Below are 16186 nucleotides of genomic sequence, written 5' to 3'. Positions count from 1 at the left end.
AGACTCCTTCCTTCCATGGGGCCTTGGCTCCAGATGGGGTGTCATGACTAAACCATGAAGAAACAAAACCTGCCAGGGGGACCTCAGCTGTCACACCTGTCCCCTCTGGCCCTCTACGACAAACAGCCTGGCCAGAGTCCCTCCACGCCTCCCTCCTGGCCCAATTCAACCTGGGGGCTGCCACTGGCAGCGAGAAGGGGGTGGGAGGGAGGGAGTGAGGACACCTGTGCATGACCTCCCAGGCCGTGCCCCTCCTCACCTGTCCAACAGCTCTACCCACCGGAAGACTTGCCCCGCTGACGGCGGCTGCCTCCCAGAAGAGACACCTGGGCCCTCTTTGGGTGTGTTGCAAGCAAATGCCTTGAAGCTTCAACATAAGGGTCCCCCTGGCGTGTAAGTGCCCGTGAGAGGCCCCTCTCAAGGTCCTTCAGGGTAATGAGGTGTCCCAGAATTAGGGCAGTCTGCATCACCAGGGGACGGGTGACACCAAGGTAGTCAAAGCCCACCCGCTGGAGAGCCCTGGCTCTACCCAACGGGCAGCAGGTGCCTTCACCCACCCTGTCCGTCCTTAGAGAGCTTCCCTCTACAGTTGGCCTGGCAGCCCCTTGAGCCTGAAGGGGGCAGCAGAAACAAAAGCTGACGGGGCAGTGGGGACACTGCCTGCTCAGAGATGAGCTGGCCAGGCCCATCATCTGTCCCTTCACAGGAGGGGCACACATGGTGTTTCTTCCAACTCAGGTGCAAAGGAAAGAGCAAGAGACACGGAGTCCCAGTCCTGTTCTGTCAGAAAAGGTCACCGGACATGTCACTTACCCCCTCTGGCTGAAGATGAAGCCCCAGCTTCAAAGCGCTCCCTGACCCCTGCCCCTGGCCGTGGGGGTAAGGCACAGGCTTCAGTGCGGCTCATCACCAGGGCCACAGCCTCCTGTCCTTCCTCTGCAACATCCCCGGAGGTCAAAGGTCTAGCGCCGTAGGGAGGGCCCAGGTTGCGCTGGGCTAAGGAAGGCCTGGACCCAGATGAGCGACGCTGAGGCCCCAGGCAGGACGTATGAGGGGGCTGGGGACCCCTGTTTGGGTGTCCTCGTCCAGTCCTTTCTCAAGGCACACACTTGGCTGGGTGTCAAAGTCTGGACCCAGGCTGACTTACGCCAGCACTGGGTCAGCTGACCTGATTCCCCAGGCCAAAAGGGCTGGAACGATCAAACGTCTCATTTTATGAGGAGTCTCCTGAGAGCACGTCTCATGAATGAGGACATCCTGGTTCCCAGTCGCAGCAGCCGGCAAGAGGACAGCCAGCAGACGGGCTGCTTTCCTCCAGGGGTTCCTGGGATCCGGAGATGCTCAGCAGCGGTCCAGGGGGAAGGGGCCCTTCAGAGGCCTTCCAGATCGATGGCTGAGCAGCTGGGTTATGTCCAAGCCCCTCAGCTGGCTGCACAGCACACAGCTCCCGGGAGCCCTGGCTGGCCTCTCTGGCCTGTGCGAGCGACAGAGTGGAGCATCTTGCCGGCCCGTGATGCTCCAGTCCCAGGCCTCCTGCCCGGAAGCCAAGGGGTGGCAGGAAGGAGGCGTACCACATGGAAAGAAGAGCTGGAGGAGACTTGGGTTCCAGAGAGGGAAAATGTAATATGGAAAAAAAATGCATTGACTGGGGGGGAGTATTTGTAAATGTGCTTTACAGGTAAATGACTTCTGCATGAAAGTCTGGAATTTCACCTCCCCTCATCCCACCCCCAACACCCCAGAATCTAGACTTCTCGGCGTCAGCACCAGAGGGGCCCTGGGAGGCAGACATCTGAGGCTGGTCAGCTCCCTCCGGGCGGTGGGGAGCTGGAGCCCCAAGAGGACAAAAGGAGCCACAGCCACCCAGCCACACGCCACTCCTGTGCCCATTTGCTAGCGCTCAGCCGGCCAGATACGAGCGACTGCTTCGGGCAACTGGGCCATTTCAGAGGTGGCTTGGCCTCAAGGGCCAGCAAGGGTTTCCGGCAGGACCCTCTGAGATGTCTCTGTGGAGGCCAGGGGGCTGGGCGGGGCCGACATGCTGGGGACAGCAGGGCCCATGCATGGGCCTCACCCCACACAGGACCCTTTGCCGGAGCCACGCACATGAGCTATTCCCAGGGCCGCGACCTCCCCTGCCGTGCCAGGAGAAGGGGCCCAGACAAAGCCCAGGAGCCGTCTTGTGGGGCCTGGGCCAGCTCTGTCCCTCCCACCACACACCCCAGTTGTCTCTGCAGCCCGGAACCAAGGTGGTCTTAAGCTCATCCCAGTGGGGCAGAGATGCTATCCACATCTGCACACAGACAGTCAAGGGGGTTGAAAGGGACCCAGGGGTCATTGGAGCCCACTTCCACCCCACACAACTCTTCCCACCCCAGGAATACCCCTGCACCCTCTCTACTGCCACCCATTCAGCCTTTGCCAGAGCAGGCCTGGTGACAGGGAAGTCCCTTCCATTTTCCCCTGACTGACACTGGCCAAGGCTGATGCCTTCTGTCCTAGTCACAGGTGATCACGAGTGGCGCTGCCCTCTCCCTTCCCAGTCCCCTCCTCCCTCACCTTCCTGTCCAGCCCAGACCCAGAGTTCCCTGAGCTCCACCCCGACCTCTTATCGCTGTCCGCACTTCTGGGTGAGAATATGGAGACCCGGGGAGGAGAAAGTGTTTGCCCAAGGCCACATATTCATTTATTCCATAAGCCTTTAGAGAAAGTGGAAGCCAGGCTAGGTGCTGGGCAGACAGGCAGACAGGAGCCTAGAGCGGCACCGCGTTTCCCAGGAAGGTGCCCTTGGCTCGGGCCGTCTGAAGGAATGAAAGAATGAGTAGGAGCTCACTGGGCAGAAGCGATAAGGCAAGTCCTGGTTTTTTGTTTTGTTTTGTTTTGCTTCTTTCAGTCTGAAAGCGGGCGCTGCCTGAGGTAAGCATTTACACCAGGGATACCCGTTCTGCTGCTGGGAATCCTCGGGCCTGCTCTCTGCACCATCAAGCTCCGTGGGAAACTGACCTAGTCATCAGAAAGTGGCGAGCTGAGCCAGTGATCACGGGGACCAGATCAAGGCTGCTGGACCGAGCACCCGAGGTGTGCCCACAGACGTGGCCAGGGCCAGGGGCTGCCAGAGACAACCAGCAGCAGCGTGGGGCCTGCGCACCGGTGGCCCTGGAGGCCAGGCCTCCTCTTGGACCCAGGGTGTGCCACACAGCCCCACAGCCACCTCGGCTGCCACCACCAGCAGCCCCAGTGCCCGGCTCCCTCTTGAAATGGGAAGTGAGCACCCTCCCCACAGGAAAAGCCTAGGCAGTGTTTCTGAAAGTGGCCCCTGGGTCCCTCTGGCATCCAGGTCACCGGGGACGTGGGCTTAAGTTGCAAATTCCTGTTCTCCCAACCCCCATTAGACTTTGAGAATGACACCCACAGGGCCTCTCGTCCTTTCATTTTCCAGTCCCTTCTCCACGCAGCCCTGCCCCTCCTGCTTCCCTACCCCTGTCCGCCTCAGCCCTCAGTCCGCCCTGGGCCCCAGCGCCAAATACGGACATGCGTATCTGTGAGCTAAGGTAGCCTGGCTCTGTTCCTAATCCTCAAATGAGTATTGAGTTCCTCCCTGTGCCTCAGTTTCCCTTTGGAAAAATGAACTGACACCAGCCCTGCCCACCTCCTGACCCTGCCATGACCACTGGAAGGTGACAGTCACACAAGTACTCCCACGTCAACTTCCCCCTTCCTGAAGAAAACGATCAGAAATGTTCACACTGGGGGATGCAGATAAGGGAGTTCTTGGTACCATTTTTACCACTTTTCTGTGAGCTTTTGATTAATCCAAGATAAAAGTTAAAAAGAAAAACATTGAAAATTGTCAAAGAAAGCAAATCAGATGTTAGTAGGCATCCAGAAATGACCCAAGAATTAAGTGTTCTGTAGCAAATCACTGAACTGTGGGTAGACACAATATGCATCGTCGGCATAGACTAGCAGGGATTTTAAAACAGTTTCTCCTCAGGTGGGGAGGCCACAACCCTCCCAATCCGGCCTCAACCCCACTCCTGGCGACCACGGCTCCTGCAGGAGGACAGCTCTGACAGCATACGGGTGACAACCTGGGGCCTCCAGAGCTTTTGTGACGCACTCAGGTTTGCACAACTAGACAGTGGCCGAGCTGGTGTCTTAACGCAGTCTGACCTCCGAGCCGCGTTCTTACCGCTAGGCTGTAAAGGCGCCTCTGTGTCCCATCACACACCCTACGACCAGCCATCTCCCGTCGCCACTTCACAACCCTCAGCAGCAAAGATGCCAGCCTCTCCTGAGTGTCACTTCAGGCGCATGGGTCCCTGCATGGCTGCTCTTGTCCTGGCATCGGCCAGCTCTCTGTGGGCGCAGCAGGAATGGACGCAGAAGCCCTGATGGACCCCAACCTTAGGGGCCTGAACACCCGGGTTGCTGCTCACGGTCCTGTCCAATGCCAGGGGGCCTGGCTTTCAGCAAGCAGAAAGCAAGCTGGTGTTACGCATGAGCTGGCACCTTATGAGCTGTGGCTTGAAGCAAGATCCAGACCAAAGGGATCAGTCAGCCGTGGAGGCTGAGTGGGGATGGGAGACGGCAGGCTCCCAGAGAGCACTGGGCCAGATCTGAAACTTTTTTGGGCATGCAGCTGAGGGCAGTTTGGGGACCGGGTGCCAATGTCTATGTAGCCAGGTCCCAGGCCCGCTGCTGGGGGCCCAGAGTCTCTGTCCTGCTTGGTCTTAGAAGGCCACAGGGGCGCTAAGCAGAAACGCAAGGCAGGCTGAAGGAGGCTGAGGTGAAGCACTGGCTGCTCCTGGGGTCACTGCACTCCGTCTGGAATCTGGACTCGAGTTGGCGAGGAAAGGAGGTTGGATAGTTTCTTTACTGAGCGCCTGTCTCCTTGGGGCAAGGCTTGCCCCTGCTTTCTCTCCAGCGCCCCGCTGCCTAGCTCCGGGTGGAACATCGAGGGCTTAGGGAGTTTCTTCTGATCCTCCCCTACCCCAGACTCCCACAGCCCCTCGGGCTTATGCCTCCTCTGTCGCTGACTTGTGCGTGTCCAGAGGGTGGAGATGAACAGATCCCCACACTTGAGTACAGAGCCCCCAGCCCGGCCCCGGCTTCTCAAGGCCAGGCCAGGAAGGCACACGGGCTGGGGCTGGGAATTGATGGAAAGTTGGGGGAGGGCAGGTGAGGTGGATCCTCTCCTTCTCATCCTGGGGTGGCCCAGGGGTGATGAGGTGAACAGGCCAAGTACCAAGGCCTACCTGCAAGCTGGCTCCTGGTCTGTGCATCCACCTCCCGGCCACTTGCTTCTAAGTGGTGAGCAGGGCCTCTGAGCTGCCCCTGGTTTTATGGATGAGGTAGTGGAGGCCCTGGGAAGGTAGGACACTCCTCCGCCGCCCCCTGCCGCCTTCCACCACAGCTCTAAGTGACCTGGTGAGGAGGGAGTGGGAACCCAGAGCCCCTCCCCACTGTCCAGGCCTATTGGCCCATGGGGCCCTGCCCCCTGTCCCCAGCCAGGTACCACGATCAGAAGTCCAAAAGGCCATGAGGCCCAGGCACGACTGGGTCCAGGTGCCAGAGGCCTGAACCACCGCTAGGTGGGTTGTGAGGGGCTCTCTCTCAGGGTTTGCTGAGTGGTCCTGAGATGCGGCCTTCCACGATGTCAAGACTAAGTGCAAATGGCTCAGTGCGAACACAATTCCTATCGCGCCTCAGATGTCCCAAACCCCAGGCACAACCACCACCGACCTCATCTGAGACCCCAGCAGCCCCCGGTGGGAAGCGACCTAGTGTCTTACCCCCTTGGACCGTGGAGCTGCTGCCTGGGTGCCCCCGGCTCAGAAGCAGCAGAGTGGACAGAGCAGCTGAGCTTTCAGTCTCTTTCCAAGGCAGAGGTATCACTCTGCCTTTCCAAAGAGGACAAGGCTCTTGGCTCCCCTGCCCCCATGAAACAATCCAGCCACAGAGCCTGCTCACTGCAGATCCCGTCGATAACACCCAGCGGCGCTTGATTCGGCGCCTTCTGTCTGAGAAGCTACCTTCCCAGTGGCCCTTCAGGGACTGCCCTGTGCCCAGCACATGCTCATCACAAGCAACCGGTGAGCCTCCTGCTCTGGGCTCCAGGGTGAGCTGGACTCTGGGTCTCAGTTTTCTCATCTATAAAATGGACACAGGGAGAACTAGCTGATGTGAGACAGCACCCTGGGTCCAGGCCATTTACTAACCATCAAACCCTCTCTTCCAGAAAGAGTGAGGACGCCGGGACCAGGCCAGCCTTAGGTGCCTCTCTCCTTAGTCCCTTTGCTCAAAGTGAAAACCAGAAAACTAAGTACCCTGCCTCAGCCGGCGGAAGCCCGGGAGGGATGCTTAGAGAGGGTGAAGGTTATGGATGGGGAAACTGAGGTCCTGAGTTGTCCCTGTCACCCGGCTCAACACTGGCCGGGTTCCCCGCGCTGACTCCGCCGGCCGCGCCAACGGCGACTCGACAGTCCTACCTGGCACAGGTGCCCAGCTCGCGGGGCGGGCGGAGGGTCGGGCGGGCGCGGGGCGCGGGCTCCCTCAGGTGGGCAGCGCCGGCCGGGCCGGGCAGCGGACGCGGGGTGCGAGGCGCGGCGTGGAGCGCGCAGGGCGGCGAGGAGGAGCGGACTGGACTCCGCCCGCAGGAGAACAAACAGGTTTTCTCCTGCGCCCGAGCCTCGCCCCTCGCCCCTCCCCTCGGCCGGCCCCCTTCCTCTGCCCTCTCCCGGGGTAGGTAGATGCGCCTGGCACATTCCGCGCATTCTCCCGCCAGTGTCCTCGGCCCGCCCGCCCCTTCCCGGCCCCGCCCCGCGGGCTGCTGGAGAAATCAAGGCCCGGGTTCCCCGCACCGAGCCCAAAGCGAGCTCCGGAAGGCTCTGCCGCGGTGGAAAACTTCCAGGCAAATTCCTCCGGGCTCGCGGCCCCGGGCTGGGAGGCCTCCGCCACGTGAAGAGCCCGGGCTGCCCAGTTGCGCCCCTGCCCGCGCCCGACGCGATCTGGCCCCCGCTCGGGGCGATGACTTGCACAGATGCTGCGGGTTAATTCTGTCGAGAACTACTGTTCCTAGATCCATTTTACAGATGGAGATCCCAGACAGGGGCGGGGAGAGGGGGCTGGGGGCTGTCGGCTGAGATCATGCAGGAAGTCCCGGAGGCCGGGAAGGAGAAAAAAGTGGAAAAGCCTGCTCCCCGGCCGCGCCTGAGAAGTTCTCACCCTGGAAAACCATCCTGGGGGGACTTGGGGTTCCCAAGACACTGCAGTGAACACCCTGTCAGCCAGCCAGGCCACCCCCACAAGCCGGGTGGGGAGACACAGGCAGACCCCGAGGGCCAGTGCAGTTTGATAAGTGTCATTCAGTCCTGCTTTTGGAGTACTTGTGTCATTGTCATGCTTGCGGAGTACTTGTGATGGTTAAGGCACTGGGCTGGGGGCTAGGATGGAGGGAGCGTCAGAAGAAGCCCCTAATCCTACCCGTGGGGCTTGTCCAAGAGACCGCACAGAGTTGGCCTATGGGGATGACAGGATCAAAACGATGGAGCAACAGGTTCTTCATCGATCCCTGCCAAATCGATGTCCTAGAGGGCCCTCCAATCCATCCACTTCCCTCCATGCCCACTGCCATCACCCTGGTCCAGGCCTGGGCTCCAGGATCAGCTTCCTCGGTGGTTTCCCTGCCTCCGGTCTTGCCTTGTCCCCGTCCAGTCTCCACACGGAAGTCACTTGAAGACTTTACACGTGGATCCACTGCCTGCAGCTCTTTGATGCCCACTGCTCTCGAGATGAAACGAAACTCTCTAAGGGGCTCAAGGATTCGGCTGTGCCGACCTCTCTCTGCAGACCCAGCCACGCTCTCCCTCGGTTCAGTGCACTCCAGCCGCACTCAGCTCCTTCCGCCTTCTGAGTACATCCTGTTTCCCTGAGGCAGACTCCCTAGAATGTCCTTTGTCCCCTTGTCTGGTTAGTGAACTCATAGTCATTCTTCAAAACTTTACTCAAGTGTCTGTACATCCTCTCCTGACTCTACAGGCCACCCGGGTTTCGGGGTGGGGGGGAAGATCACTTCCTTCTGTGTGCTCCCCCAGTTCCCTCTGATTACATCAATCTAGCATAGCGGCTGTCACCTTTTATTGTTCTAGATGATGAGCTTGGGGAGGGTAGGGCCCTGTCTGAGTCATCACTGGGACGTGGAAACCAACATGGCAGGTTGGAGGGGATTGAGAGGCGATTGAAACTCAGGAAGCTGTCCTTGTTATTCTCGGGCTTTATCACGTAGGGAGAAGACTGCCCTGTGTCTGTGTGAATACGTGTGTGCGGTGTGAGGGTGGGGATCGTATATAAAGTATAACGTCACCTCAGTTCATCTGTGTCTCTTGCCAGCAAACGTTTCTCTGCTTCCAGTCTGGCGGCCAGTGTCTAACGCCTTCCAGCCCCCTGACCCCAGGCTGCTGGTGGCCATGGACTTGGCTTGCCATCCTCGCTCCGAAACATACTCACCATATGACCTAGCGGGTGTTTCCCCCTCTCTGGGCCCCCTTACCCTTCCAGAGCCCCTAGCTTAGAGAGGTAGAATGGAGAGGACAAGAGGTGAAGGGGTAAAGGGAAGGACGAGACAGAGGGTGGCCCTTCTCTCTAAGGCCACCAGTAGGAAATGGCAAGCTCACCCCCGAGCCCTGAGTCTGGGTTCGCCAGCTGGAGACTACAAGCAAGTGTGCTGTTCAAAGCCGCCAACGGCCAGTGAGCGAGGGCTGCCCTGGGCTGGGCTGCTCTGGGGTCTCAAGCTCTTCCCATATACCGGGTGATTCAGCCCCTGCCAGGTCAGATCTGCCATGACAGTGCCAGTCAGCCTTTCCTTAACTCTTCCCTCCCTGCCAGGCTTCCAGGCCCTGCATCTGATCTTGCCTGCAAACGGGTTTGACTCGAATGGTAAGCGCCTTGCCCTGCCCTGCCCTGCCCTGCGCACCTGTTCACTGCCCCAACACAGCCCCCACCGCCCCTGCCAGGGCCACCCGAAGTCACGTCAGCCAGAGTCCACCAGCCTCCTCTTTGACTCCTTGCCCTCGGGCACGTGGACCCAGACACAGCAAGTGCTCTCGTCCTAGCAGGCCCCTGCACGAGATGTCCCCTTGGTGATGACCTCCCACCCATAACACTGGCTCCGCCATGAACTTCCCCTTCTCCCAGAGCTCGAGGGCCAAGACCCTTGTGGCTGCTGGCTGCCCCCAGACTGGGCTCTACCCCTGACTGGCTTGAGCTTGGCCCTGTCCTTTTCTACTCTCAGCTCGTCTTGTGCCTCGACACCCAACTCTAGCTCCAAGGCTGGCCAGCCGCCCAGGCTCTGGTGGAGTCCTCCCGAAGGCCCCCAGCTCGAGCAGTCTCCCCACGACAGGCAGGCCCTCAGCAAGGCCCTGCTCTGAGGCTACAAGTGCTGCCTCTAAGTAGGGTGGGCTGGAGGGTAGGGTGAGGCTGGGCTGCCTGGAAGGTAGAGGCAGGAACGGGCAGGTGTTGACCCCCTATATGCTGAGGGGAGCCATGAGCCTTGAGCCGGCAATGGAGGCAGATTCTTCGGGAAGCAAGCAGATGACATGGGGACAGGTGACTGTCTGGAAAGAAGCGGCCACCAGTGCTCCTCAGCCCCAGGATGGCCCCATTCAGATCTCCAGGGCTGGGAACAGAATGTAGGCAAGCCAGTCTAGCCGAAGAGTTCCCAGGTTAGGGAGGAGGACCGTGGGTGGGGCCCTGAAGACTGTCAGGCCCCAAAGCCAACACAGGCAGAGTGTCCCCACATTGGAGGGCACTGGAGACCAACAGCTGACCCAAACCCTGCCATGGTGCAAAGGGGGAAACAGGTCCAGAGAGGGACGGCATGCAGCAGCGGCCACACAGCCAGTCTGAGGCAGAGCCGGGACTAAAACCAGGGCTCCATTTGCTGCGGATGGATCCCTCACCCAGCTAGGGTGCTCAGGTTCATGTGTAGGGAGGGCCAGGCTTCTGTTTGTACCCTAATCCCCTCCTTCCTTCCCTTCTGCTAGGGCCCGCCCTGACACCTCATCCTGCTAAGCTCTTCAACCAGTCTCCACTTGCTGGGTGACTCCATTGGCTCCAAGCAGGGTGGGTCCCCTCGGGGCAGGGGTCCCCAGGCATGGTTGTAAACCACAGGGGCCCCTGCGGAGCCCCGAACCTGCAGGCCAGACCTCTGAGTCTGTAAGCAGCTCTCTGTGTTGCTGGGAGGTGGTCCAACCCTGCAGTGCGTGGCCTGAGACCCCGCCTGCCCAGTCTTGCCTTTGGGGCCCCAGCCCTACCCTCAACCTGCACCGCCCCTCCCTGGCAAACATACATACTCTCGCTCACCAAATGCCCCGTTTAGGACCTCCTGTCCCCCACCGCACTGCAAGCCCCACTGCACCCAGAGACCAGTCAGACCCAGTCCTGGCTTGGAGTAGCTCCCAGTCTGGTAGGGAAGGCAGACCAGTTCAGCTCCAAGGGGCAGAATGCACACCCGAGGATCTCTTGCTCTGTGGACAGTGGCCCCACCAGGAGCAGGAAGGCTGTACAGGCAGGCCTCCCCAGCCACATGGACATCTCCCACCCCTGCAGCCTGGACTCCCCACTCCCTTTTGAATCTACTACTTTGGAGAAGCCCAGGAAACGCTCAGCCGTCAGTCTTGGCCTGTGTGACCTGATGCCCCCGGAACGCAGACTGCCTTTTGTCTCTGGCTCTGAAGCAGCCCCAGGCCAGGCCTCCGGAGCACGAGTGCGCGAGCCGAGCCAAGGCCTCGCTGGCGGATAATCCCCACATGCCCTGAAGAATGGCTTTTTGCTGCTTTAAGAATCATCCACAGATCGGAAAAAGAATGTTCTAATTGGAAAACCTCCCCGCCATGGTTTTCCGGAGTTTTAGTACAGTTGGCCGGCAAGGAGGCTCCTGGGATGAAGAGGAAGGGAAATCATGAGGAGGAGAAAGTGGGCTGGCTGCCCAGCGCCCCCTCGTCCCCTGAGCTCAGCGGCCTGGGGAATCTGGAGGCTGTCTGGTCCTGCTGGGAGGCCCTCCCCCGAGCCGGGCCCGAGCCCTGTCCCCCAGGGACCCCACTGTGGCCCCAGAAGCCGCCCAGGCCCCCAGGACCCTCTGGCAGGACCGATGCCCCCTGGGCATTGTGATCACGGGCCAAGAAGAGGAAAGGTGTGGAAGCAACCACCTGCTCAAGAAACAGGAAGGTGCCCCCAGACCTGACTGGGGCCCTGGGCTGGGAGACCTAGCCGAGGATGCAGGGTGCATGGGGAAACTGACTTCTGAACAGCTAGATCTGTCTGGAGAGGGAGGACTCTCTCGCTCAGGGGCCCTGCTAAGCCTGGGCTGGCTAAACCACTCGTGGGAGGAGCCGAGGCTACAGCCACCTGAAGGTCTGTCCAGCTCCAAGAGTTGCTGATTTGTTCCTTTGGGTCAAGCATTGACCTCGCACTTGGGCAATGCCCACCTGGGAAGGGGAAATGCAGTGGGTCCTTGAAACTCCTTCACACGGGAGCGCCAGGTTACTGAGACTCACCTTAGTTTTTCCAGAAACCTCCCTGTGTGCGTAGACAGTATCCTGTACTTGGGGACTAGGAACTTGACCACATGGCTCTAGGCTCCCTGGCATTGTGCCCTCTACCGCTCCCCTTTCTCCCCCGCTTGCCCCCTTTGTGACCTTGAAGACTGCAGCTCCCTCCCCAGCACACCTCTGTAGAGCTCCACTGGCCACACGTGGCTATTTAAATTTAAATGAATTACAATGGAATAAAATTGAACCTTCAGTTCTTCAGTCACAATAGCCACATCTAGCCCCATGGACATCACCACTCTAGCTGCTTCACTTCTTAGAGGGAAGCTCTCAACTTCCTCCTTAACTGAAGCCGGGGTCCCTCCACTAAGTGAGGTGCCCCCGTAACCTGACCCAAAGGAGGCGTTTCCTTCTCCCACACCCCACCTACCTTGGGGTAGACTAGTCTGTCCTTGGATGAACACCTCTCCTCCTTCGAGGCTCAGGCCAACTGGCTAACGCACTCTCCAATGTTCAGTCAAGTCTTTGCGGTGGGCTCATTCTTCTTTCCCACCCAGACGTCACTGCATGTGAGAAAGGGATTGCGAGAATGGGACAGGACAGTAGTGACATGGAGTAGTGAGTGTGAGACTTCAGCATGCCTGCCTGTGGCCATCGATCCTCAACCCTCAGGCCTCCCAGTTCTTCGAACCTGACATCTCTGAAGACGCTGTCGAGTCCACTGCAGCTGCCTCTTCCCACAGGGGCAGCCTACATCTTGTTGCCACCTCTGGACACTCTATGCGGGGCTCCCACTTTCTGACCCCTGTCTCCTCTCTTTCTACTGGGCTTGTTCAGCTACCTCCTGATGAAAGACACCACCAACTATCTTTCCAGCTTGTGGGGACCTCCTGTCCGCTGGTCTGCTTTCTTCCCACCATTAGCCCTTACTTCCCTTGCTTTCTCTCCCTATGCAGCATAGAGTCAATGGCCCATCACTTCAACACCTCTTTTGCTAACATCTGAATTTCCCTTGCTTTGCTGTCCCTCTGTCACCTCCACCTGACACTGCATCAAATCTGGACAAATCTAACCATCTGCTTTCCTCCTGCCTGCCCCAAGGTGATGAAGGTGCTGGCAAAGTTCACACAATCATGCAGAATGGTGCCAATGTAAATTCCTGGATCCCACCCCTTCTCACCTCCACAATGACTTTGTCTTTGTAATTATCCCTTTTTCTTCTGCATCATAAGAAGGTCCATTTTATTTGGAGCATTCCCTTCAAAGTTAAAAAAAGAAGAGTCTCACTTGACCCCACTCCCACCTCCAGTCAGTGTCCCATTTCTCTGCTCCTCTATGGAGCAAAACTCCATGAAAGAGTTGTCTACACTCTCTGTCCCTGCTTCTTCTCATTCTCTCATAAACCCATTCCCATCAGGATTTCAACTCTACTGCTCCCTTAAAATCGTTCTTGTCAAGGTTACCAGTGATCTCCATGTTGCCAAACCTGGTGCTCACACCTCTGTCTTCGCTTAACCTCTAAACCACAGTTGATCACTCCTTTGTTCTGGAAAAACATGCTTCTCTTGGCTTCCCTGACACTCCACTTCCCCCAAGGTATTGAAAGTTAGGAGCACAAACTCTGGAACGGGGCTGTCTGGGTGCAAATCCTGGCTGTGCCAATTAATAGCTGTGTGACCTTGGGCAAGTTACTTTCCCTCTCTAGGTTTCCATTTCTCACCTGTACAAAGGAGGTGAGAATACCAGCATCTACCTCCTGGGGTTGTTGTGAAGGTTATACTGGTAACAGATAAAAGTACTAACAATAGAGCTTGTTACATGGAGAGATGCTCAATGAAATCACCACATGGGCGTTGACGGGGTTCAAGACACACTACCCCCAAACATGGCACCTTGGCATGTTGAATATTTTAAGATGAAGGAGTTTGAAAAAATGGCAGAAGCAAGAAGGTCTCTCTGACCTTCCCCACACTCCTGCCCTTCTCCCTGGAAGCAGGTCATAAGCCCCTCACGTAAGAGGTGCCCTCCCCATGCCTGGAGAGAAGGAGTATCCTTATCTCTAAGACAGGGGTAATGCCAAGAAAAATCCACACGAACAGGCCTTGCTGAGCTCCCCCCAGTTTACTACACTTTGCTCAAACTCTTCATCAAACCTAGCATCAAAACACTCAGGACTGACCGTTCCTCCAGGTCTGCATTTCCTTATGAAGGCTCCCAAGCTTATGTGAAATAGACGTGTGTGCTTTCCTCCTGTCAATCTTTCTTTGTCAGTCTAATTTTCAGACCTAGCCCGGGACCCTGAGAAAGTCGAGGAAACCTTTTTCCTTCCCTACAATGTCCAAGGGTTGACTCAAACTGAAGACATACAAATAGAGCTCTTGTGCCCTATTCCACACCCTCCAAACCTCTCTTCCCTAGGTCTTCCTCATCTCCATCAGTGGCACCTCCCAGATGTGCACGTCCAAAGGCCCAGGTGGCAAACTTGATTTTCTTTCCTTCCCTCATCTCCTACAGCCAATCAATCAGCAAGTCCTGATCACGGCTCCACCTTCAAAATATACCCAGAGCTTGACCACTTTTGCCCGCTTCCACTGCCACCACCATCTTACTCCAAGCCACCGCTCTCACTCACCTCCTCCCTGGTCTTCTGGCTTCCACTCTTGTCCTGCTGCATCTACTCTCCTCCAATCAGTCAGAGCAATCTCCCCCTGTGCTCTCAGTCTGAGCGATGCGGTGACTTAATTCACCCAGTTCTCCAAGCTGGGAATTGGGGTACCATCTGACACTCCTCTTTCCCTCTCTCCCTCCAGCCTCTTCTCCCAACTCTCAAACTCCAAGGTCCCGTCACACTGGACTTCTTGCTGATCCCCACATAAGCCTTGTTCTCTGTCTCCAAACCTTAGTGTTGACTGAGGTCTCCCTGCCCTGGTTAACTCCCACTATGTGCAAACCTCTAGCACGAAGTCATCCCTAACCACCAAGACCCGGCACTCATTACCCTGCAGCGTCCCTGTCTCCTGTCTCTCTCCTCCCTTCCACTTGGATGTAGGAAACATGTCTCATGCTCACCTGCTCACCCAAGCACCTGGTAGGGCTCCTGAGCGGGCACACAAGAAATATTTGCCAGATGAATGAAAGAAGGGATAAATGTTCATGTCAAATGTAGTGTATTATCAAATAATACACTGGCTTTTCAAATCAGTGAACTAAAAGTGTACCACTCAGTAGATGACGTTGGAACGACTGGCCATGTGGAAAAACAAGCTGGATTTCCTACCTCATACTCCACACCGAAATAAACTCCAGATGGCTCAGAAATTTCATGTAAAGAAAAATGAAACCATAAAAGTACTAGAAGGAATCCTGGGGTGGGGACGGCCTTTCTAAGTATGTCATGAAAACCAGAAACCATAAAAGAAAAGACAGAGAAATTAAAAACTTCTGTATGGCAAAACCCATCATAACTGTAGTTAGACAAATGACAAACAAAGAAGAGTTATTTGCGCTGCATGTGACAGTGAAAGACTTAATATTCCTAAAATAAAAAAGGGCTCCTTTCAAAGCAAGCAATAGGAAAATGGGCCAGCATTAACCTCATGTGAAGGAAATACAAGTACAGACTCAGAGAAGTCAAAGTTAAATTAGATCTGCAAAACCCGGGGTTACCTGAGGTGTGGGGAAATGGTCACCCTCAGGCCCCAGGGGCCCTAGAGGTGGGAGGATTCATTGTTGTGACCTTTCTAGAAATACGTAACAAAAAGAACGTTGAAGACTCCCTTTGACCTAGCAATGGCAACGTTCAAAAATTCCTTCTGGGGGGCTTCCCTGGTGGCGCAGTGGTTGAGAGTCTGCCTGCCGATGCAGGGGACACGGGTTCGAGCCCTGGTCTGGGAAGATCCCACATGCCGCGGAGCATCTGGGCCCGTGAGCCACAACTGCTGAGCCTGCGCATCTGGAGCTTGTGCTCCGCAGCAAGAGAGGCCGTGGCAGTGAGAGGCCCGCGCACCGCGATGAAGAGTGGCCCCCGCTCGCCACAACTAGAGAAAGCCCACGCACAGAAACAAAGACCCAACACAGCCAAAAATAAATAAATAAATAAATTAATTAAAAAAAAATTCCTTCTGGGACTTCCTTGGCGGTCCAGTGGTTAAGACTCCGCGCTTCCACTGCAGTGGGCAAAGGTTCGATCCCTGGTTCGGGAACTAAGATCCCGCATCCCGCATGCCGTGCGGCACGGCCAAAAGAACAAAACAAAATAAAACTGCTTAATTGTGCTGTACATCTGAAACTAACACGACATTGTAAATCAACTATACTTCAATAAAATTAAATTAAAAAAATAAAAATTAAAAAAAATCTTTTTATTATCTGATATATATATGAAATGACATATATGTATATTATATAAAATGTGATGCATCTAAATGTCTACCCACCAGCCAGTGCCATTCCCTACACCTTCTGCCCTCTGTCCTAGTACTTGGGATGGCCTGTCCTGGCTTGGGCCCTTGAGTCCATCTCCTGCCACCTAGTCGGGGACGGCCCGCTAACATTTTTTTCCTTTTCTCCTGGATCATCAATTATTTCTTCTTGGCTGGATCATTCTGATCAACATGCAAGCATGCTGTCATTCTTCC

General features: G+C 56.6%; 1 protein-coding gene across 8 annotated transcripts in view; it reads right to left on the bottom strand.

Moving 5' to 3' along the window:
• Positions 1-16186, bottom strand: part of ZNF185 (zinc finger protein 185 with LIM domain) — a 240939-nt gene that overhangs the window by 33660 nt on the left and 191093 nt on the right. For 5 of the 8 annotated variants that reach the window (XM_033413552.2, XM_033413556.2, XM_033413551.2 and 2 more), the window contains exon 1: positions 6492-6657. The exons of 1 other annotated variant lie outside the window; for it this stretch is intronic. The gene's annotated coding sequence lies outside the window, so the exon portion shown is untranslated. Of the gene's footprint in view, positions 1-6491; positions 6659-16186 lie in introns of those variants that run through there. 2 more of the 8 variants (XM_033413554.2, XM_033413549.2) reach the window with 2 other exon arrangements.

This window comes from Orcinus orca, chromosome X (genome assembly GCF_937001465.1).
Source record: "Orcinus orca chromosome X, mOrcOrc1.1, whole genome shotgun sequence".
Lineage (NCBI taxonomy): Eukaryota > Metazoa > Chordata > Mammalia > Artiodactyla > Delphinidae > Orcinus > Orcinus orca.
Note: the sequence above shows the minus strand (reverse complement) of the source record. Positions and strands in the feature narration are given on the sequence as shown.